Source organism: Chaetodon auriga, chromosome 9 (assembly GCF_051107435.1).
Source record: "Chaetodon auriga isolate fChaAug3 chromosome 9, fChaAug3.hap1, whole genome shotgun sequence".
Classification (NCBI taxonomy): domain Eukaryota; kingdom Metazoa; phylum Chordata; class Actinopteri; order Chaetodontiformes; family Chaetodontidae; genus Chaetodon; species Chaetodon auriga.
Genome location: NC_135082.1, coordinates 26402628 through 26424581, shown reverse-complemented (window position 1 = coordinate 26424581; position 21954 = coordinate 26402628). Strand labels below are relative to the sequence as shown.

General features: G+C 43.3%; 1 protein-coding gene across 2 annotated transcripts in view; it reads left to right on the top strand.

Moving 5' to 3' along the window:
* The window catches only part of htr4 (5-hydroxytryptamine receptor 4), a 141390-nt gene that overhangs the window by 49616 nt on the left and 69820 nt on the right, over nt 1-21954 (top strand). The gene's annotated exons all lie outside the window — the stretch shown is intronic.

The window sequence follows — 21954 nt, the reverse complement described above, 5'->3', positions numbered from 1 at the left end:
ATGATCTTATTGACACACACACAGACCTCCACAGTCAGTATATCTTTTTCTGTCTTTGATACACACTGTACGTGCAAGCTTTCATCCACACACACACACACACACACACACACACACACAGAGGGCAGCCATGCAGCACCAGTCCGGAGTGCATTTTAATGATGTGGAGGAAACTCTGCTGTTTGCTGTGGGCTCCTGTGTTGTGGTTTTAGTCGTCACCACCTCCACACCGCTGATTAAAGCCACAGCAGCTGCTTCTCTGTGTGGAAGGGATTAGACCAGGAGTGAGAACTTACAGCCGCGGGATACACACAGGATATGCAAAACTAAATATGTAAAGGAATATCCTCCACATATTTGATTGAACTCCTTCATTACACTGGAAGAAAGTCGTGAACATTAAATAGTTTTCTGGCCTTTATGGAATCCAACTTCATAATACAATGAGGAATAATTTATCTGGTTTACAGTTTGTGGCGTTGCCTCAGCGGCTTTATCAGCACTTCTGCAGGGAAAATGCTGTTTGACTGGACATGAGTGTGTCAGTTTGAAGGCTGTATTTTCCTGTGTTTGGTGTTACAGAAAGCTTTGCTCAGGAATCACAGCCTCCTCTTTCTGTTTTATGCTGTAAACCAGTTCAACAGATTTCCTTCATATCCACAGTGGTAACAGTTGCGGCACAGATGCCCAGCAGGCTGACAAGTTTCAAGGTTTGTTTGCAGGAATTTTCCATCCTACTGAGCACAGAGTGTCCACACAAGCTGAGGATATTTGCTAAATCTGGTGTTCTGGCAGTAACTCAGATTAAAAAGATTGACAGATTAACCTCAACATGAATCTGAGCATTGTGCCATTTGTTCTCGATCTACTCTGGTTTGAGTTGAGTGTACGTCACCAGTGTGTCCAAATGCAGCCAATTTTAGTCTGAAAAGACGTCACTTATGGTCTCGATTGCATTAAATTGAGGCTCACCTTGTCAAAACGGATCTTTCTGTGTTAAGAATGGATCATTAAATCCTCACTGTATTCTTTTCCTCCAGGACCCTGTTTCCATCTTTTTGTCCTCAAACAACACCAAATTATTTTATTTTATCTATTCCAACTAATCTGTTCAACATCTTTTCAATGACATTTTGCTTGATGTTTCCAGAAATTAGCCCCTTCCCTTTCAAGTTGAACTAGAACACCCATCCAAGGCAGAGCCAAAGCAAACTGATAGCTGCGCTTGAAGCGTTTGGAGTACATGCATGGCTTTGGTCTCTTTTGAAATGAAACATGCTAAAGTTACATCCACAGCAGTCAGAATCACTTTATGTGAAGGTTTTTATTTCGGCCTGAATATTTTTTTTGCAGATAGATGACTGTATCTGGGCCTTATTAGCTGGATTACACAATGGGACCACAGCATGAAGCCTTACACGAGTCCAAGTTCAATAAAAACTCATAACAATACTGCAGAAAATTAATATTTTACATGTTTTTCTAATGGTATGTCTAGGCATTCTCTAAAAAACGGCTATTTCCTGTATTTATCTATAGAAACATCTCGTGCAATCTATGTTTAGGCAAACTATATTTATATTTGGGGTATCAATACTTATATTTAGGCTATATATCTTTATATTGATCCATTTACTATATTTGGAAAGCCTGTGTAAAACCCTATTCGCAATGAATTCCTTGATTTAGCTGTGCATTACCCACCGAAGCAGCACATCCTTGTGTTCAGAATTTCGTCTTGGGTCTCATGATTATGTGACGTTAACATAACGAACAGCTGCTTTTAGCCAGCGTTCTTCCCTCCGTCCTCATCGAGCCCTCATGAACTCACAAGGTGAAACTTTCTCACGCTTTGCACAGCGTTTCCGTTGCGTGTGTGTGTGTGTGTGTGTGTGTGTGTGTGTGTGTGTGTGTGTGTGTGTGTGTGTGTGTGTGTGTGTGTGTGTGTGTGTGTGTGGTTGTGTTGTTGGCAGAAGCGAGCCCCGTGCTTCTTCTCATTTTTGAACCTCTGAGGAAATAAGAAAATGAGCATGCTGATTTTCTTCCTGATGATTATCAGGTAGATGTGACAGACATGTTCACTCCAGCTGTGAAAACCCAAATCTTATCTATAGCATGCAGAGAGACCAGAAAGACGCTAAAATTAGATGTGCAGAATGGTAATGAGCGCCGTGGCGAAGATAAGAATGTGGCATTCAGCCGCTCGGAAAACGCCCCGCTGATTCCTCAGGACAGTACGTTTAGCAGCGTTTACTGAAATCTGCTTCATTTGTCAGTTCGTATCAGTGTTAATTCTCAACATTTTCCTGCAGCAGTATCCCCAAGTCGAGTCCCTCCACGTTCCCCGTGATTGTGATGCTGTTTACGAGCCTGTGCAGTGAAGAGAGAGAGCTGTGAAAGCAGGTGTAGTGTTTCTTCTGGACATCCTGTTCAGGAAAAGGATGCCTGCTCTTTTATTACATGTCCTGTGATGAAACTGTAGACAGGCACCACAGTTTATTTAAGACCGGCCCACCTGATCACATGACACTGCCGGCTGTATCAATTGTTCAGCTGCTGAAGTGATGACTGAGATGTTTTAACACTTCCTGCTTGTAGTTGTCCAGAGGCTTTTGGACGAAACATGGAGATGTCAATGGAAAAAGTCAATAGATTGAACATCACTCTTGGTTTGAGTCCAGCACGGAAAAACAGCAACACCATGGCATAAAGCTGACATCAATCTGTAGGCACATTATTACTGACATACATTGTCCACTGGTGTGTGATGGATGATGACCTCACAGCGTTAAACAGGGTGTGTTAGCATCCGTTTACTCCAACTACTGAACCGCACAACAGTTCTGACGTTTGTGCATTGACCGAGGTTTGAAGGTCTGAATCCACAGAGCCGGTTTGACCTCACTCTCAGTGTGTGTGTGTGTGTGTGTGTGTGTGTGTGTGTGTGTGTGTGTGTGTGTGTGTGTGTGTGGATCAAAAGCAATCAGCGCTGTGCTCAGTCAAACTTATGTGAAGAGAAATTCAGACTTTCTGATTTGGAGTGATTCCAAAACACTGAGTAAAACGTCCCTTGTTTATATCAAAGGTCTCGAGAGTAAAACAGTAATTTGTGTTGGAGTTTTGTTTTCGTGCCCTTTGCCTGAAAGCACTTTGCCACAGTACGTGTCAGTTTTTCAAAGTGACAAATCTGGAAGGCAAATTTGATCTTTTCTGTTCTTGAAATAGCTGCCTGGTTATTGACCTGAAATTAAGACTCACTTTCCAAATCTATTTAACATTTCCTGCAGGGAGGCGCAGTGAGCAGACTGCCGTCCTTCACCTGGAGGACCGTCTTATTATGATCTGCTAAAGTGTCCTTGAGCAAGACGCTGAGCTCTGGAGTCTCGCGTAGGCTTCTGACACTTCTGATCAGCCGTCTTACAAAAGCACAGATGTGAGCTGCTAACGCTGCTGAAGTTGACAGTTTGTTTGAATTTACGTGGAGCGGACGGGTTTCCTGCCTCAGCAGCCTCACATGAGCGTTCAGTGTTATATTCACTGTTGGAAACAGAAGCAAATGTGAAAAATTTAAGACAAGACAGCTAAAGGTTGTCACTGCACAGCCCCAGTATTTCTAGGAGTTACATAACTTTTGGGTGATTTTGCAGAACACAGTCTCACAGTGTGGTGAGTGGGTTGTGTTGTGTCATATAAAGTGATTTGCCAAATTTTGTCAGATATGTTTTACTAACATAGTCCAGATGAGCAGCATGTGAAAGCCACGTTTGATGCCACGTAAAAATTTGTTCCAGCAGCAGGCAGAAATCATGTGTTTTCATGCATCTCACATTTTTATTTGGCTTGAATTTATGGTAAGAAAAACAGTTTATGCAAATATAGTCATTCATTTGATTATTTTCTGTAAGTCATTCGTGAATTAATTGATTCCAAAAGCTCATTAGAAAGTCCATTAGAGGGATCAGAGCAGACCAAATAACAGTACGGAACAATGATGGAGACGGCAAAACATAAACTAACACTGGAGACTGGAGACTTACCCTTAACCCTTAACTTAAACCTAACCTTAACCCAAGTCTTCACCCTAACGGTTAATGATTTACATTGTGGGGACTTGCGTTTTGTCCCTACAATGTGACCATGTAAACAGATTTATGTCCCCACAACTTGAGTAACACACGTCCACACATATTGAGACAAGCACACCTTTGTCCCAAAACGAAAAAAAAAACCACCTCAGACATTATGTTTGTGCCACTGTGTCTCTTAAACAGATGAAAAACGGCGTCTTTGTTGATCTCGGCTCATTAATGATCAAACATGGCAGCTCTAAACGAAGACGCTGTGCTTCATCTCACCAGTTCACCGCTCTGGACTGTGTTTTCCTCACGACACAAAGGGAAGCTTTCAGCCAGTACAGTGGCATTTTCGTCTGGCGTGCGCACTCCAGGTTTGTTTCCCACCAGCGTCTGTTTGGTGTTGTGGTGACTCGCTGTCAGCTCGGCTGTGGCCGAGTGGGAGGGGAGCTGCAGGGGGGGGGGGGTGTCGGGGGGGATCAAGCTGTGCAGAGCAGCTCTGCTGTCACGCTGGTCCTGACTGGATTTTTTTCATGCCTGTACCAAGTGATGCTCATGTAAGCAGACCCTATTGTAAACCTTAAAATTTTGAAGGACAAAATATGTGGAGCTCTGGAGCTTCTTCTGCTGTGTCAACTGGCCTCCTAAGATCATTTAAGGAGCTGTACTGTGCATTCACTCTGTATCTACTGTGCATTCACTCTGTATCTACTGTGCATTCACTCTGTATCTACTGTGCATTCACTCTGTATCTACTGTCAGTCAACCTGCGTCTCTGACACGTGATGATCAGAGAGGCTTTAGTGTTGAATCAGCTCTGAACTTTCTCTCCGTCTCTAACTTGGGAATAGAAAGGAGAGAAGCTGCAGCTGGTGTGAGACGTTTTGTCGATGCATTTTGCTGATGAGTGTGTTTTTGTTCTTCCTTGTAACAACTGGCCAGATGTTGGCTTTGTGATATCCTGTCCCCATATTTTTCAGCTTGAGGCAGAAAATGCCTCAGTGATCTCAAACACCGCACAGGGTTTGGGATTAAAGTGTGAGGATTTGAACTGCTTATTATTACCAAAAGTCTGACAGAAAGGACAGATGTGCAGAAGAAGGCATTTGTATTTATCTTTGTGAGGGACAGTGTTCATGAGTCAGCTTTGAAATATAAATACGCCAAAGTCAGCCTGAAACTTACACGTTTTAATCAGCGGCACCTTTTTAGAAATGTTAAAATGACCTCACCTGAAAAAATCAAGAAGACCAACAGAGTACAAAATGTTCAGAGCAAAAAACAGCAGATGTGTTATTGACTTATTCTCTCATCACATCTATTCTAAATTAAAATGTCCTCCTAATGACAGACCATATTTTCTGCAGACAAAGTCCTTGTACTACCAAAATTGTGTGAAGACAGAAGCATTTTTTATATTGAAAATTGTCTGTTTTTAATTGAATAAGACGTTAATAAATATGGATAAAAGCAGTGGTGTTCACAGTGGTATTGACAGTTTCTAAATAAAACCCAGTCCCACCCACAGCAGCAGAGACACTGCAGCAAAAACCTCCTTCAGTGACTGATGGTGTTTGTAGTGGTTGAATAAGATGCGAGGGAGGCTTTCTGCTTTTACATATTCATTAATGCAATTTGGCACAACGCTGCAGATTAGTTAACTTCTTAAGAGAAGTCAAATCAATTAACATGCGAATGTGCATTTAATCTAACAGCATTAACAGCAGCAAAGAAACAACACAACGCAGCACACACTGATTCTTCCTCTGTCACACACACTCCTGTCCAGACGTCGTCTCCTGTCCAGGTGTGCCAGGTGAAAACCTTCGACTTACATTTCACCGGCTACACGAATTCCTTTTGTCAGCACACTGCAGCTTCTTCACTGGCCGCCCTTTAACAAAGAAAACAAGTAACCAAGCAACAGAGAGGAAACGGCTAATCAGCTGCAGAGGGAGAAACACACCATGTGAAGCCGACTGGCATCAGACTGTGTTAAACTTGGCATAGTTATACATGTAAACTATAGATTATTTCACACGTCGGGCATATTAGCAGCGCTGTTTGAGAAACTGTGTGAGCCTTATGATAAAATGACAGCCAATCAAAGGTGGTTTGATTACTGGAGTGCAGCCACAGGACTGTCAGAGAGACAATCACAGCTCAGATATGAAAGAAGATCCTCATTCAGGCACAGTGATACAACTTCGTGGTGTGTGTGTGTGTGTGTGTGTGTGTGTGAGCTGGAAGGTGTGTGTGTGCACGTGTGTGAATGTTAATTTGTCCCATTAACACAGTAAATTTCACACTTGAGCAGAGCCAGCAGGTGAGGAGGGGCAGCTGGAGTGAATCAGGCACAAACAAAGCCGCTGTCTGCATGAAATGAAACGTAGCTATAAATCTGAATTATGCTTAACGAGGAGAAGAGATGAGGAGGAAACTTTTATGTGGTTGATCCAAAACACTCCAACTTAGTGTGCTTGATTTATTTGTCCGGAAGCTAACTTGGTCTGTTCCAGTGTTAATGGTCAGTTCACTCAGATCATAAGACACCTCTGCTTTGAGATGTTTGTCTGTGATGTGTCTGCTGCTACCTCTAAATCTAAACTGATCTGATTTAAGTTGAATTTTTTTACTGTAACAGTTGTTTCCTCAGCATTTAATGGCTATATTTCAATGTGAAGAAGCTCCTGACTGCCAATCACCAGATCAGTGCTTTGAACTTCATGTATCTCAGTGTAAGAACTTCATCTGTGTTGTGCAGAGGGGGAAGTGAAGCACTGCAATGTGGCTGCTTTTTTTACCTGCAGAGCACAAAGTGAGTGAGTTAAAATAGTTCAGGAAGTCTAAACTGTGGTGCAAGGCTCAGACTTTTTGGCCGTATAATTGAATCCAAACCACAAATCTTAGAAACCTGTCTGACACAGGTTCATTAGAAGCTGAACAGAGGTAGATGTTTTGCATTATGTTGTACAGATTTCATTTTCACCCCCTGCAGCTTCTCCATCAGAGGAAGGAGAAGTTCACACTCTGGCTGCGTGGCTCAGCAGCAGGGATGTGTGGGCTCTGCAGGTGGTGTAGCAGCTTACATTGATTACTGTGGCAGCTGCAGAGTGCTGCGAGTAGATGTGTCACGTCTCTGAGGCGTCCTGTGTGCAGCTCCCCAAAAACTCAGCTATTCCCCAGAACTGTAACTTTACAAGTGCTGTTTGTTAGCAACATGAAACAATGCTGACGAGCAGCCAGGCCTCCATCACAGCAGCACACGTAAGAACATCCTGTTATTTCACCTTATCACAAGGTCATCACATCTGACGGACAGTCGTATGATTCAATCACTAAGCTTGGTTTAAAGACTGGAATGAGGGGCAACATCTCACCTGGTTTGTCCAAAATCCAAAAACACATCTCCTGACACCTTTTTAGATCACTATTTACTCACAGGTGCTACCAGTAAAACTGTGCTTTGTAAGCTGTTGCTAAATGCTAACATCAGAATGCTAACATTTCAATGTGCTCACAGGTGCCATGCTTACACACTGATTTTTAACTTTTACTAGCTTAGCTTGTTAGCATCAGAGTTTAGTTTGCATTCAGGTGCATGTTGTGCAGTTTTGGGGTCAGTTGCACGGAATTCTTTGGAGGCCAGTAAAAAGGATTCTAGGAAAATAAATAAATAATTCCCCTCAGAAAGACACCACATCCTCACTGACAGCAGCGGCTCAATAACCAGCAGCAGGGAAGGCGCTGAAAAAACAGAGAAACTCAACTTTATTTTTCCTCCTGTGGAAAAATAAAATTGATGATCAGGTTTCTGGACGAGGTTCAAAGGACATTAATAGCCAATTTGGACGGGAGACGAGCCATTTGGAGAAAGGAGCATTTTCACATTCGTTTGACCCTGATTCTTACCTAAAGTGAAGTTTGAAGCTGTCTCAGCTCAGCAAATGTAACAGCGCAGGATGATGGATTAATGTGGGTCACTCATACCAAGGTGAGATTTGGACAAAGTCTGCAGACGCCGCTGCACCTCTTCTTCTTTCCATCATGTCTCTGTTTGTCCATACGTGCCTTTTTTCCCCCGCTGTCTGTTTCACTCAGATTGTGGCCGTCTGTTTCTTTTTTTGGTTTCTTTCTCTTTGCTCTCTGTCTGCTCCTCTTCCATTTCTGTCTCTCCTTACTAACCTTCTCAGTGTCTCCGACTCTTGGACATGCACTTACGTTTCTGAGCTCACTGAATCCAGTATGGGAATCCCTTTAGCTATATATGCACTCAGTGCTGCGCTCATGCCAGATCTTAAGAGTTTTAGCGGACATCAAACCTCAGGCAGGAAACTCCACTCTAACACATGGCAATCTCTCAAAGTCCCAAAATATACCCAGAGAGATCAACATAAAACACACTTCAATTGCTGCTGTGTGTTTGATATTACACTCCGGATACTGCTGCATTATATAGGAATCAGGTCATTGAGCAGCTTCAAATCCTGGATCTTGTTGGATTTTGGCAGTCTGAGCCTGTTAGCACATGCCTTTGAGTTTAACCAGAGTTTACTGAGAGGTAGATTTACATAGATTTATATTGTTTGTCAAAACTTTGCTAGAGAAGGACTGAAATTGTTCTAATTAAGCCTGTCAGTCAGTAGTGAGCTGTAGCTGCAGATTAATCACAGTCTTTCAGCTCAGCTCCACCTACCAGACAATTTAAAGAAATGTTGAAAAGTTGAGTGATGGAAGAAATGGGCGGGATGTTGTCTCTCTGTTTGATGCCAGATGTCCACATTGGGTGGTTTCGACATGACGCTTTGACAGCATCTCTGCTGTTAATATCTGTAGATGCTTTATGCTAAAAAGATAATTGTGATGTCTTTGTTAAAATGCTCAGATTTTATAAACCAGCATGACACCGTGAAGCTGAAGTAAAGAGAAGAGCCTTTAATTGCATGTTTGCAAAAGCGCGATGATCGAAACCCTCCATGCAGAAAAAAGTAGTGTAACACAGGCATGAAGTGCAGTGGGTCACTGCTGCTGCTTCCCCTGCTCTCCAATTACAGAAAGCAAACTGTTTCAGGGTTTTTTCCACACTTTGTCAACATAGATGAGAAGTCGACGACATGCGCGACATTCACAGAGGAATGACTTTCTGCAGTATTTTCATTAATCAGGTGTTGTAAATAAACGCTGAGAGGTTGGTTGAGAGCCACTGAAACACGAGAGCTGTAGAGCTGAGTTGTGTTATTCTGCTGTCTAATTGCTTGTAGCACCAATACAGGACCTTTATTTTCAGCCAATCAGAGTAACAAGTGCGACTCTTTTGACGAGTATCTCTGTCACCTCAGCGTCACTGAGAACAGCTCAACAGTCAGCATGCAGTAGGATTTGTCAGTGTTCGTGCTGCGTGATGCTGATCAGCAGGCCGGTCGGAGCATCTCTCTGCTGGTGTGACGGGGACCAAACAGAAGCACAGCCACTTACACTTGGTCTAAACATGTTGCCAGGCAACCCAAACTGGTGTTTGACTGCTGCCGTCACCAGTTTAAATTCCCCGAGGAGCCTTCAGAGGATGAATGTGCCACTTTATTAAAACCAGACTATTTCCTGTCAGCCTGTCAGTGTGTAAATGACGCCGCGTGCCCTCTGACTCAAGCTCTCTAACTGGGATTGTTTGATGGTTTTGAACATAAAAATTTGGACAGTTTGTCTTTGAGCTTCAGCCTAATGTGAGAAATTTACCTTATATGAGTCAAGATTCACAAGAAGTGAATCAGTTGTGTGTTGATGTAATGACAATACTGCAGCTATATTTGCAGTATATTTGTGAGGACCCACAGTTCATGGACACCCAAGCATAATGGGTTGTTTTTATTTATTTCTTTGCACAGTAAAAACAAAAAAGAAGCACTGGTGAGAAAACCCTGGAGTCAGACACGAAAGTCCTATAATCCACAAAAATAATCAAACAAGCCAGAACAAGATTGAAAGCAAAACATGAAGTTTGTTGTAACTTCCTGAAACTTGTAGTTTCATGGATGTAATTCATATTTTATTTCTTCAGCGGTGAATTTGGCAAAGCGTGAACAGAGAGCACGTGTGGAAGCTGACCGTTCTCACTCATGAGGTGATGTCAGTTGGTTTGAAACGGAGCAGCATGGCGACATGATCCTTCCTCAACCTCATGGACGAAAAAATCAGACGATTCGGAGAAATGATGGAACGGTTTCCACGTCAAGAGACGTCAGTCACGTCTTTAGAGTTGGCAGTTGTGGAGTAATTTAGCCCCACCTGTGAAGCATGTCTGTGTGTAAGGGGGCTGTGGGTGGAGGTGAGGATGTGGTGGGTCACATGTGTTAAAGCTGTCTCCGTACCCTCCTCGGGCAGACCTGACCCCAGGTGCAACCCATTTCCAGAATTCCCCTGTTGCATCAGGATGAGGCCAGTAAGCGATTGATAATTGGAGGGGAAATGGATGTGCTACCAGAGAAGCTGATGTAAAGTAATTGGATGAAACTGAGCTCATACTCCGTGGCCTGTCACATGTCTCTTCGACCTCAGGATGTGTGTGTGTGTGTGTGTGTGTGTGTGGGAAGCTGCCAGAATCATGCCTTTCGCCTCTGGGAAATTGTTATGAAGACAATTAGCCTCAAACGAGTGGCCGCGCTTCTTCTTCCTCATCAACACGAACGCTCGTCTGCTGCCTCACGCTGTTCTGTCACTAATTCCAGTTTAAATCACCCAGTGAATCAGTCAGTGGATCTGGGTGAAGGAGAAATCAGCCGCCTGCTTCCTTCACTTCGGACTCAATTCAGAACGGTGACTCACTCGTGTTTGTTTTCGCCTGATGTCTGTGGAATCGCAGATGGATGCAGGGTGGAGATGAAGAGCCTCATTACTTCTTAAGTTTTTAAAGGTGCATTAAAAAAATCTGTGACCTTTCCTGACCTCTTTGATCGACCAGTATTTATAGAAGCCACAGTTTGAGGCCCAGCCGGTGCAGCGTGCCAATTACAGGTTTACAGAAGTATGCAGGTTCATTAGAAATCAGTCAATTAGATACGAGTATATCCAGCTGGGGTGCATGATAAGGATTTAATGCATCACCACGTTAGATTTTTATCTTTTCAGCTTCAAACCAAGGCTTACTGAAACTGAGATCTGGCCTTGAGCTGTGTGATCGTAGTCGTTCATGATCATTACATTAATCACATTTTGGCTTCTACACTCATTCACTTTGACCTTTAGAACCTTTTTGATCCACAGAACAGAACACATACCAACATATTTGCAATGCTGATTATTTTTTAAATTATCTTTTTGTCACCTCTGTGCAGCCTTGGATGACTTTTGATGCTATCACATATAAAATGAACAGAGGTCGTATCTTTTTAATAAGAAGTATTAGAATATTGACACTTTTGACAAGTTAAGTATTCAGTTTTTAGCGCACAATTAGAGCAAGTCAAAAGCAATGAAGGCAATTTTCTGTTCATTTAGATCGTCAAGTGCAATAAAACTTTTATGCTATAAGTGAATAACTGTGATTGCAGTGTGATCTCAGCACTGAGCTCCACTTCAGCCCTGCATTGGTTTCTCTCTGCAAAGTGAAAAGACATTGTAAACCAATGAAAGTAGGGGATGAGCAAGGAAAGGGTGGGTTTGTGCTGGTCTCACACATTTAAAGGAATCATTTTAAACTGGGGTCTTATTCTTATATTTGGAGCCATTCTGACTTCAGGTCAGTTAGCTGGTTTGTGCTGGACTTCATTCCTGTGCACTTGGCTACAATAGCTGATCCAGGGAGCTGCGTTCTGTGTTAACTTCCAGCCAGAGAGTGTTTGAATGATTTATATGTGAAATGTAAGTTGATTTGGAAAGGCTCAGGAGGCTTGTGCTGCTTCTCTGCTGTGCTTGATCTGCTGCTGTTTGTGTTTCCTGAATCTCTACAAAGGAAGTGGGAGGTTAGCTGATCCAAAGACAGAATAAGACCCAGACTGAAAAGCTCTGCAACGCAACTTTAAGATGATTTTTCAATTACAAACTTGTTCTGAGCTAACAGCAAATCGTCTCCAAATACGAAGTTTTATTGGTCAGCGGTGACGTCGACATCCTGGTCTAACGACACAAACTGACTTTTATGACCAGGCAGATTGACCCTGGACTCAGAGGTCCTGTCTGTTCTGAACCCTCTCTGTGTATTTAGTGTCAGGACGATTTGTGGACACTTACTGCCCTTCCCTGCCTCAGCTATTGGTCACACATCACCAGCTGTCCCGTTCAGGAGACGGGCTCACTGCATCACGTTCAGGCAGCCCTCTCAGGAGTGCAGATGAGTTTCTCCGGCCTGAAATGAGCTCCGCCACGCCTGGTCCATCGGTACATCACACTGCTGGGAGACAGGAAGTCCTCACTTTGTCAGCAGACTGGAAAATAAGATCTTCTGAACTCATTAAACTAAAGCTTTTGTGAAAATCACTTACTTACATGAAGTGGTGTGGGATCATGGGAATTGTCTTCATTGTTAAATAACATCATTGAAATGAAAAATAAATCTGATGTGACTCAATTTTTCACAGATGAATTAATTTCTTCAAGTTTTATTCATGTTGCGTTTAGTCACGTTCATTGACGTCATTCCTCTCTCAGGTGTCGTCTTAATCACCATCACCTCGAATAAAATCACAGATGTCTCTGGATTTGAACATGGTTGGAGACATTTCGTTTTTTGACATTTTTATGCAGAAATGTTCCATATTGTGCGTCTAAACTGGACAGTGGAAACAGCAGAAACCTCTCCGAACAGTTTTTATGCCTGTCCAGTCTCAAAGCATGAATCAAAATTCAGCGCAGCTCTCAAGTCGCACATTCATCTGAGTTACAGGGAGCAGCTGATGCTGATGTGTCAGCGAAGGGGAGCTCCTGTCAGTCATGTGTCAGCTGGTCAAACGTTTGTCAGATCACCTGAATCGTAGCTCTGATGTATCTGCGCTGACAGCGTCCTGACTCAGAGACCTCGTCCTGCATATTCCTGGAACAAAACGGGCGATGTCAAGTTTGTAGGGCCAGAAGTGAAAAGCAGCCGATTGGAAATGCAAGTTTGAGACCCTGAAAAACGACATTAGTAAGCTGCGCGTGTCCACGGCCGGACGTGGACACGTCAGGAAACTTTTTCTATTACTGCTGCTGTTTATGAAACAGTTTGCATTTCACGGCAGAATTTTGATGCTCCGCTTTCTGAGAGTGGAAAAGTGGCCTTGTCTGACTGCAGACTTTACATTCAGAGGCGGGATGAATCTTCTGCATCTCCCTCAGACGCTTTTCTCTGCTGGAGCCCGAATTTGTGATTTAGACTAAGAAGATGTGAATTTTTCATACAAATCCGTGCCTGGCTTTAAAAAAAAAATGTCTGGAAAACGAGCTGTTGTTATTATGCTGATGAGCGTTTCGGGGTAGAAACATCGCGGAGAGACGGCGGCTGTGGCTGATGTGTCAGAGAGGATGAGGAAGAGGTGGCGTCATCACTGAAGAGGCGACATCAAGCCAAAGCAGACAGAGTGAATGGGTTTTGATTGATATACAAATGAGTCTTTGTGTACGCGTGTTTGTGTGAGTTTGACGAGTCTGAATGAATCACATGAAACTCTGTGCTCTGTGTGTGTGTGCGCGCGCGCGCGTGTGCGTGACGGAATGATTGCAGTTGTGTGCTGTTGATGATAATGATGGCTTCTCTTGTGTGTGCTGCATCTCGTGCAGGTGGTGTTTTCCTCTTTTTAAGAGATCTCAGCCGAATCTGTCAAATTCAGTCTAATTTTCGTCTTTGTGTGAATTTCGTCTCTTTTTTTTGTCGCGTGCACGGTTCCATCAACTGCAGCATTTGCTCAGATTACAGCATTACATGTGCACGAGCAGCCTCAACTCTGTTCCGGAAAGTGAACATGAGCGTTTATGATTGGGAAGTTACCAAAAACTCATGGCTGGAACGGATCTTTGGCGCGTCGAGCCGCGCTGCGTTTCAAACTTATTCTCAGCTTTTGAGTTTAAAAGGTCTGAGACGACTGGGCGACTTCTTCATGGGTTTAAACAACGAGCTTAGTAAAGTTATGAGCTGCAGGAAATCTGAGGGAGTTGCACAAACTTGACATTTACAATCACAAGGATGGGTGCGCAGAGCAAGCTTTAATAAGCTTCAATTAGCTGTGTAAACAATCGGATGAGCTTTGCTCGTTTAAAACCTCATAACAACCAAAAATATCCTGTTAATGCATCCTGGTAAATGTCAGGTCTCCTCTTCACGTCTCTGTGTTTCATTTTGTCGCACCGTTAGCTTTGTGACTGAATATTGATTAGTTCGACCCGTCGAAGCAGAGGCCTTTGGAAACATGCAGTACAAATAAACTTGACTCTCAAATGTTGCCTTGTGATTGATCATTGATTAGTGGTATACTTTTTTTAAATAGAAAATCCAGTCTATCACAGCTTGTAGTCACTAAGTAATCCTGTAGCTGAGACCTGAGAACATGGTGACACACCAAATGATGGGCGGTCAGTCAAACCTCCTTATCCGGTTGTAAATCTGAAAGTGAGTCCATATGAAATGTTATAATCACCTCTGTCACCAGAATGTTGTTGATGCACAATTCTGTAAAACACCAGGATATATTCAACGGAAACATATTTTCACATTAGTGCAGAACAGAAATCGTGTGGTGCACAGTCATAATTATCAGGGTTCAGGGCTGTTTATTTGGCTCATTAGGCAGAAAAACTATGTGTGCATAAGTAAAGCAAGCGCAGCAGATCAAAGCTGAAGAGTGAGTCGGTCTATTAACTGGGATGAATGTTTTAATGGACGACTCCAGAAATCATTTTACTGTTCACCTTCATTTTCTTTTCTCGAGCTCGAGGTTTGTTTACAACCTGCCTCAATGTCTTCTGTTTGTTTCTTGACTTCATTTTAGTTTCTCGAATCAGTGACTTTCTAGGTGAGCACAGTGTTCTCATTACAATTAGAAATGATGTCAAAACGATGAAAATGAGATCCAGGTTGTTCACCAGAATTTCCCCTCTAATTCTTTCCTCATTAGCGCTCTGTGCTGTAGCCGACCGCCATCAGGCCAATAAAAAGCAATAGAGTCAGTTCTCCTCTTCCTCACCAGACCAAGCGTCGCCTACAATGTTCATCACACTTCAAGTTATGAAAGCAGCAACCGGGTTTAAATTACAGTCGCTGGAACCGTCACGAACACTTCAAGCTGTTTGACGGCTGAACCAGATGTGCCTCCCACCTTTCAGCTGCTTCGCTCTCGCTCTATTTTGCGCTGTAAAACCTCTCTTTCCGAGGTGAGGTAAAGATAACAGAGCCTAATTGGAACAAAACTCCGGTCTGACCCTTCAGCTCAGAGCAGAAACAGAAACCTGTCGTTCAGAGGCGAACCTCAGCTGCAGCCGCAGTCTTTTGCTTAAAGAGCTCTCGTCACAGCAAAGAAAATAATCTTCTGGGGCTGGAAAAACAGGACTCAGGTAGGAGGACAAATCATGGATAAACCGTTTAGAGGTGGGCACCTTCACCACGTCAAGACTTGATTGGCAATTTTATATATCTACACAGACATCTATAAATGATGCTTGATTTATTGATCCTGGAGCTGGAAGGAACGCTTCATTGTGAGTTTATTTTAAAAGATTACGGACCGGTGTTAGGCTGAACGGTTTCCATGCTGGTGTCCTCTGACGGTTTATTTTTAAGTCCTGGTCAGAACAAAAGGGAGCAGATTTCCAAACGTTTGAGGTTTTTGATGGATACAGATGTGATAAAGGTTTTTCTGAACTTCAGGAGTGACTAAAATATAGAGTTTTTTTTTCTTTGGCCATCTCACTTCATACAAACACTATACAACACTGAGCTGTTCATTGCAGAAGAAATGGAATAAACAGAAGAAGAAATATTAGCTCTTCAGCATGCATGTGGGAGAATGCTCATTTCTGCTCATTCCCACAAAATGAAAAGAATTTCATTATCAAGGCCGCTTACTCGAATGCATTGATTTATTGTCCTTTGTCAGAATTTTCCAGCTGAGTGAACCACCTGCTTTCATAATTTATTTTTACTCCCAAGCTTTCAAGCGTAATTATTCTCTTTTTTTTTTGGCCTCCAGTTTCTCTCTCTTGTGGTTCCAGCCAGCGGGAGACTCTGTCATGACCTAGCCCTCTGTTCCAACACATTTTTCTCTGTTTATGACGCCGAGAAGCGGCATTTTCTACCAGTTTGGATGGCACCCATTGCCTCCGGTGCCAGTCTGCATAATAGCAGGCTTGTCTTTGCCTGCTGAGAGGGAACGCCAGTGTCCAGACAGCTATTGTTTGCAATTAGGGATTCCCACTGATGCCTTCAGCAGCAGCCAACATTTTTTTTTCTTTTTTTTAAAGAGACAATGTAAAGTTGGATGCCTTCCCTGCTGATAAGATGTTTACCCACACGGGGTCTGATGGACGTATCCAACGCCGACATGTTTGGGTGAGCAGGAACAGAGAAAGCAGGCTTGAATGATGGAGTTCAGACAGGATACGATGGGGTGAGATCTGGTCATTTGGGCAGTGGCGATGGGGCAAAATACATATTTTAATGAAAAATTATTGTTTTGTTGCTCTCAATAACTTGATGACTATCGTTACATTTGCAGCCATCGACCAAATCAGACAACACATGATTACTGAAGCTGAAATAATTAACACTGATGGGAATTTCATAAACCTAAAGTATTGTTAAAATATCCATGAGACTCCTGAGTGTCTTGGTGTAAAATAATTCTGGAAACAGCAGCTTCTTCTGCATTTCAACTTCAGTCAAGCCAACCTGAACTAGCACGGTTCCAGACCTCTGAACCACCTCAACCAGTGGGAGCTTTGTGGGCCGGACTGTGGATAGCAGCTTGCTAGCTAGCCAGCCTCATCCATGAATAACAACAGGAGAAAAATCAACACAAAAATGGTCACATGCACACAGCAGCTGCAAGTCAAAGTAAAGAAAACTCTTGAATATTTAATTTCTTCAATCACTGCTCCTTTTCAGTGTCAGCAGAAAGAGACACTGGCAGGAGGGACACATCACAGCATCAGCATCACAGAGTTTCCTGTGTATCATCTGGGATGAACAGCAGGGGCCGTCCTTCTGTTTCTCCCTGTAAATGCCCAGAAAATGACGGCCAACCAATCGCACCCTGTCTGCTCTGTTAAATTCTCCCCTCTTACAGGACGGCTCTTTCCTCTAGGACCTCTCACCCAGAAATAGCCAGTTTCCTGATGCTGTAGTGTCCTCGGATGAATAGGAACTTTCTAGGGCTATAAAGAGAAGGGGAGCACTTAAATCATGTACCAGCACTGGATGCAGCTCATCAGGGTCCTCTGTGCGCTCTACTGCTCGAATGATTGAGCAATCTAGCACTTTTTTCCTCTTTTTGTGTTATTACATTTTTCAGTTTCATCGGCTTGTAGTGGTGCTGTGATGTGCTCTGTTATGTTTGTTCTTATGTCCTGTTTTGTCGGCTTAGGACGAAGTCCACCACAGCCTGCTGACTACATTTAATTGCAGGGGATAAAATAATTAACAGACAAAAAACATTTTTAATTAGAAAATTCCAAAAAGAAAAGAGACAAAAAACATCAAAACTTCAGATTAAAAGTATTGTTTTTACACTCCGGCCTGGTTGCTCTCTCTAGAGTCGGTGGCATGTTTACAGATTCAGATTGCATCAGCTACAGTGGAGTGTTGACGTAAGCTGGAACAACACATTTCTCTCCTGACTTGTGGGGAAAAGTTGTATTTCACAGCCTCAAACTTTGATTTTTATCGAGCAGTAAAGTACACAGAGGGCTGATTTCTCGCGCAAGAAGCTCTCTGCCTGCAGCATCAACTCGTCCAGGACATCTGCGTGGACCACCGAGGCTCCTGACTGCCAGTCATCAGGGCTGAAAAAGACTCCTGCTCTTTAGATCCAATCAGCAGCACTTCAGCAGCTCGTTCGGTCGAGCTACCTGATACGGAGCCCCTCTAAAGGCTGAAGCCACGCTCCAAAATAGCTGTGAAAGCAGTGGTGCAGAGGGTAATCTGCAGCAGTGTGGGTGATTGAGGGGGACTTTTTTTCACTTCTTGACACAGTTGAGGAGATAACTTTCAAAACATTTTCACACTTATTTGGAAAAGATTTCGCCTCACATTTAGAAGAAGCTTCACTCAGACCCTTCGACTCTGTGCCAGGAGTGTGTTTGAGCATTCTGTCTTCATGGGGCAGCGAAGGAAACCAGCTGTCCAGCCACCGATTGGAGCTCTGAAGCTTCTTGTCTGGACGAGGTATTTCCCCGGTCACCCCTCGTCTGTCTCTGAATGCCTAATTGAGGCTGCTGCTCACTGATTGCCCACCAGAGGTTCAGCTTAGCTACAGGTCAAAGGTCACGTGTATCAGATGTCAACTAAATCTGTTTCTCTGTTTTGCTCAGTCTTCTCCTTTTACGTCTGAATTCCACATAAAGTAGGATTTAAGAGCAAAGGACAGTATGCAGGCTTCTCTTCTGGCAGTCTGTAGCGTTGGTACTGCGGCACTTTCCGGGAAGGATGCACTCGACATCCAGCTCTCGGTTGAATATTCTCACTGTAGGTCTCTTTGGACAAGTATATACAGTCAGCTCGGTTTAAATGGACAAGACCGACAATAGGACAATTGTGCCCGCCATGTGTGGGAATGAGCCATTTGTGCAAAGGTGAGGAAGTATGTAGGGTTTGAACTCCCTTTTTCACTCTTCATACTACTTAAGTCAGTTATACAGTGAACAACTGAGCGCACCACCTGCCTGAAAGTGTGGGATGTTATCCCCAGTTGCGTGATTACTGTGTCGTGCCCCTGCCTTGAGTTAGAAAAGATAGGTAACGCTAGGTTAGGTCTAAACTTGACTTCACTAGAAGGTTAGATGAGGCGGGTTGCAGCAGGGTCAAGTCTGTGAATCAGGGAGATCATGGTGGGTAGTGTGAAGGAGAAACATTTTCTTTCTCAATGTGACTGAGCATCACAGCTCAGCAGAGGGCTGCAGCTGCACTGTGCAGCTCCCAGGTAACAGTGTTGCTGCTGAATAGGAGCTTTGAGCCTAATAAATCTTAAAAAAAAAACCTTTTATGTCGGACAGCTGGATGCTGTTCTTAATTGTTCCTTGAGACTTTGGAAGCAGATGCTGGCAGCCTCAGTATCTGAGGCTGACAGACAGCTAGTGATCAGTGAATGTGTGTTTTGAAGCTCAGTGAGAAAGCACTGCTCTCGCTGCTGCGTGCATTGTCAAATCCAAAATGAAGAGAGGCTCCTGCTTTAAAGGGGATTTGTGTGCTGCGTGTCATGCTTGCGGCTGTGTTAAAGGATAGCTGCTACTACAGAAACGTGCACATGAATGTGTCATTCAGGGGAAAGGTCAGACTATGTAACTGACAAAATTCGAGATGAAAGAAGATTAGTTTGGTGTTAGTGAGGCCTTTTTAACTTTCTTTTTGGTGCTGATGCTTCTGTTAAGAACCTGTCAGCGTTCCCATTTGATCTGATTAGCGTGTTGGCACCACTGATCAAAGAACAAGCCTCATTTGCACACTATCACTTCGTCTTTGAACCTCAGATGGTGAGAGTAAAATAATTTGGCAGACAGGGATGGCGCCCAGCTCCCGTCTGCAGCAGTGCATCGTACAGTAACGGCATCTATTAGCATATTACACAACATAAAAGACGCTCATAAATTGCCCCTGTACTTGTGATTTTCTGTAGACTTTCAGGAGAAATACACATGGAAGGAAAATTGAATTTATGCTTGTGTAATTGAGTTGTTCTCACTCCGGTTTCTCCCTCCCCGTCAAGCCCTCTGGTACAAGAGACCACAAACCTCAGGAGGATTACTGTAATGCATTACCAATGTCAAACAAGTCTCAGATTAAACAAGTCATTTTCAGAGGGCTCTTAAACCGCACAACTCACTCCAAGAGCTTTGATTCATAACTCACGCCGGCTCCTTTGCTGTACCTTGAGATGTTTTGTTGAAGCCATGCCAGGTTATACAGAGTATGCAGGAGCGAAAATGCAACATCTGCAGTTTTATGCCATAAAATATGTCATGTTCCCCGATGTGGAGAGTGAATGAGCGCCCTCCACCCGGCTTTATTGGCTTTATTCAGCCTGAATCAGACAGAAAAATGACCTTTTAGCATTTTTCTTTAGACTGGACAAAGAGGTGTCTTATCAAAGGATCCTTGATTTTTTTTCCTTTTTACTGCAAATCTCTCTGGATGGACATTTTGTCAAAATGCCAGCTGAGGAAACTTTAAATTGAATGTTCAGTGTTAAAGATCTTGAGTTTTATGGCACTTACAACAGTGACATAATGACTCAATTTAAGGGCTTTATAATTTAGAGGATAAAGATCAGCAAAAAAATGCTGGCATCAAAATTTTGTTAATGGATTTAACTACAGACTATGTGAACTGTCAGTTTTATTCACCCTCTGGGCTCTGACCACATGACCATACTAACTTCCCCTCTGGGGTAACACACAATGCGATGGATGCACGTGGGTCTTACTACATGAACAGCCGCAGCAGTGGCTGTGGCCGTTAGCAGAGCACCGATGGGAATCAAATATTTCTTCAATCACTGCCAAGCTAACAGCTCCTAGCAATGACTTCTGCAAACCAATCAGCAACGACCTCGAGGTTCGAGGCCTGAACAATGAAGCCAACACCTAAAACTACAGTTCCTCAAATGGCCGCTTGAGGCTGGTTCCAGAAGTCAGTCCCCATAGACCTCCATGTTAAAATGACCACCCTTACAGCAGAACACGCTTATAGCCTGGTGCAAACAACCTTTTATCTCTAGGTAATTTCCCCATTTGTGACAACTGTGATCAATTCTTTTGAATTATATTAAGGCTAAAAGTTATGCATGGCTGCTTTGAATGAATGCCTGCTACACCTCCACCCACACTCCACCAGAGTCAGGCCCTGCCAAGATGGCTGAGCTTCACCATGACTCCTCAGAAACCTGTGGGTGACGTCACAGAGACTCCGTCCATGTTTGACAGTCTGTGGCTGTGCGGGTGGGACTTTTGACTCTCTGTAGGTGGTGTTCAATCCTTTGTCTTGTCAGCCGTGGTGGTTGTTGTAGCTCATGCTAACGTAGCCAGTTGCTTCTCTGTTTATTCCTAATAGACCACAAAGCTCCTGTGATAAATGTTAAACCTTTCAAGCACTCATAATCACAAGCTTTTAAAGCAATCAGTAAAGCAGAAACACAGACATTTACTGAAATAAGCGTGCTCCTCTCATTACACAAGGTATTACATCACAGCTGCTGCGTCTCTCCAAAGCCTCTCTGATGTTCATGCTGCTGATTTTAAAAGGAGTTTTGCTGCTTGGCTGATTGCTGTGAGCACACAGGCCACCTTGGAGATGGAGGAGACATAAATAACTCTCGATGGCACCTGAATGTTTGCATGATAGCAACATTCAGAGAACCACAGACACCAAACCTCTGACCTTGTTTGTCACCTTTGAATCTGTATCAAAGAAGTGACTTTCTACCTTTCTACCGACCTTTAAAGGTGAACAGTGTCGTTATATCAGATTTCCATTTGAGCCAAATTGATGAGCAGCAGAAACTTTATTACATCTAAATCTGGCTCTTCCTGGATGGAGCGCTGAGCCTCATTAAAAGTTTTTCTGCACATGACTGCACCAATACCTCGACTTAATCTGGAGTCAGACAGTCAGTGAGAGGGGATTACGCTTCCCTCCTGCAGCTCCACTTCATGATGCTGGCTGATAAAAGAGAGATTTTTACATAAAAATCTAAACTTAGTTTTCTTCTCT